Source organism: Peromyscus californicus, unplaced genomic scaffold (assembly GCF_007827085.1).
Source record: "Peromyscus californicus insignis strain IS unplaced genomic scaffold, ASM782708v3 Scaffold_6__1_contigs__length_162567912, whole genome shotgun sequence".
NCBI classification, from domain to species: domain Eukaryota; kingdom Metazoa; phylum Chordata; class Mammalia; order Rodentia; family Cricetidae; genus Peromyscus; species Peromyscus californicus.
In genome coordinates this window covers 137,856,420-137,859,505 of record NW_026294584.1, presented here as the reverse complement: position 1 = coordinate 137,859,505, position 3,086 = coordinate 137,856,420, and positions in this window count along the sequence as shown.

Genomic DNA, 3,086 nt, shown 5'->3' with positions numbered 1-3,086 from the left:
TGTGTGTGTGTGTGTGTGTGTGTGTGTGTGTGTGTGTGTGCATGCATAGGTATATTTTAGAAATCCTCTATGGTAATGTTTCCATATGACTTTTTGAAAAGGTCTTTAGTATTATTTATCCATCCTATATTACTTCACTTACCTATCCTCCTCTCACTGAACCCAATATAACCCTTCCTCTTTCATTATTTCCTTTTAACCCTTTATACCATTACAGTCTATTGCTCTGTCTTTGAAAGCCCCTTCTTCTGGTCCCTTAGAAATTTCCTGGCCTCTATGGGTATTATGCTGCAGGCCACAGGAATATATCATAAGAACTCAGATGGTTATGGCAAAGTCACTACCTGGAGGAATCAGGGAATTCCTCCCGAGGAAGCCAAATCCCAAGGAATTTTTGGTGTCACTTGGCTTGTTATATATCAGCTGTCTTCTGTTATGAAAATCATGTGTGCCTTCATAGCTTTCTGAATCGACTTTTCCCTAAGAAGGGCTAACAGTGTGGACTGATCACTCTCTGGACATACACATTCCAGGTATTTGGAGAACAGCCTCAGGAAAGGCTTTCTCTGGAATCAGATATCTCCCTTGGCCACTTTCAAGGACTAGCAGTAATAACAGTCCACATGCAAGTCTCCTGATTTAAGGTAAATTCCACAAGGAGACACCACCGAGGTCAGGTGGATGTTCAGTAATAGCTTTACACAATTTAGCTCAGACCCTCCTTTCTTACAGCCTTACTAACTTTATGGACCTCTAACTCCTTACCTAACCACTTCTAGAAATAGTTAGATAACCTTCTGTGCTGACAGCTGTGCTCAGTCAGAACCCCAGTTCAAGCCTCACTGTAATTATCGTCATTGGCAGCATCCAGCCAGGTCCATCCCCAGATGGAGGAAAATACCTTATCAGAGTTCCTCTGTACTTTCGAAGAACAGACTTAAGCATCCAGGCTACCTGTTTGAGAAGGCCTGTAGGATATGCCAATTAATCCTTACTTCCTCCTTTCCCAAACCTTACCTCCAGTTCCAGATCTCCCTTTAACTATCACCAGAGGCATCTAGTGATACACAGGTTGCCTAGCGACTGAGCACACTTTCCCCCACCCTGGGGTTGCAAACGATAATTAATGGTTACTGCCTCTCAATGTGATTCTTATCACCCCTCCGTTTGACCCTGGAAGCCTGGCTTTGCACTGCTAAGGGAATACTGCTTGTAAGTGTATATATACCGGGACTTCCAAGGCACGGGGAGACGGAGAAGAGAAAAGAGAATGGAAGAATTAGACAGGTAAGAACTTGAGAGGAACAAACTGAGATGAGGAAGAATTAGATTGAAGGGCTAGAGGAGAGCATCAGAGGAACAAGATGGAAGATGAGGAAGAGTAAGATGGGGAAGTACTAGCTGGGTAAGAACAAGACGAAAAAGACCTAGATGAGGCAGAGTTAAGACAAGAGAATTAAGATAGAACTTAGAGGAAGCAGTAGATAAATATAGAGAGAAATCAGCCAAGAAAGGAGCTAGACATGAGAACAGAACTGAAGCTGGGTATAAAGGATGTTATGCCAGAGGAATTAAAGCAAGTGGACTATAGAGCTCGGTGTGCTGAGATTCTATTTCCTGAAAATAGTCCTCGCCGTTAGTAGTTCTCTCTCCTGAGCCCCTGAGATGTATAATATTAAGGCTGGTCTATGGTGGTATTTTGTGTGTACTGAAATGTGATTTTAATTATATGTTAATAAATAAAGTTGCCTGGAGGTCAGAGCTATTAGAGCCATAGCAAGTGCGTGGCGGTGGTGGCGCACACCTTTAATCCCAGCACTTGGTAGACAGAGCTAGGTAGATCTCTGTGTGTTCAAGGATACAGCTAGCATTGGAGACACACGCCTTTAATCTCAATCCCAACCATAGAAGACCTGGAAGTCTCTACAGACAGGCAGTGATGAGGCAGTCATGTGTTTGGGTTTACAACCAATGAGAAGGCAGAACAGAAAGACTATATAAAGACAAACACACAGGAAGTAGGTCTCTTTCGGAGAGGTCTCTTGGCTTAAGAGGCTAGCTGCAGGGTAAGGCTCTTAGCTGATCTCTTGGCTTTCTTCTTTGCATTGGTTCTGTGTTTCTTATTTAATAAGATAGTTGGTTACATCTACACTGGTCCCTCTAATATTATACAAGAGTATTACACACAAAACATATCTGAAGATTCAAAGCTAACATCCACAACTGAGAAAAAAAATGTACAACTGTGTTTCTCGGTCTGGATTACCTCATTCAGAATGAATGTTTCCATCTTCATTCATTTACCTGAAAATTTCATAATTTCATCTTTCTTAACAGTTGAATAATATTCCATTGTATAAATATACATTTTCATTAGTCAATTGTCAGCTGATGGGCATCCTGGCTTGTTCCTTCTCCTGGCTATTGTGAGCAGAGCATCAATGAACATGGATGAGCATGTGTCTCTAGATTAGGATATGGATTCCTTTGGGTAAATGCCCAAGAGAGGTATAGCTTTCGTGTGGCAGACATTATTTTTAGCTTTCTGAGGAACTCCACACTGATATTTACAGTCATTACTCCAGATTGCACTCCGGCTGGCAGTGAATAAGTGTTCCCCTTTCCCACATCCAACTCAGCATTTGTTGCTGCTGGGATTCATTGTTGTTGTTTTTGTTTTGTTTTGCATTAATCACTCTGACTTGAGTGAAATAAAAATCTCAAAGAATTTTTCAATTGTGTGGCTAAGGATTTTTTTCAGTTGTTTTCTTTCTTTTCTATTGAGTTGTTCAATTCCTTTCCCTTTTTTGGTGGGGGAAGGAAGTACTTTCCTTTTTCTAAAGTTCTTCGTATATTCTAGATAATAACTCTCTGTCATATGTATAGCTGGTAGAGAATTTTTTTCCTCATTCTATGGATAGCCTTTCCTGTTCAGAAGCCTTTGGTTTCATGAGGTCTCATTTATTAATTGTTGGTCTTAATGCCTGGACCATTGCAGTGGTTCACAAAGTCTTTTCCTGTGCTATTGAATTCAAGCATATCCCCTATTTTCTGCACCATCAGACTCAGGGTCTGAAGTCTTATGT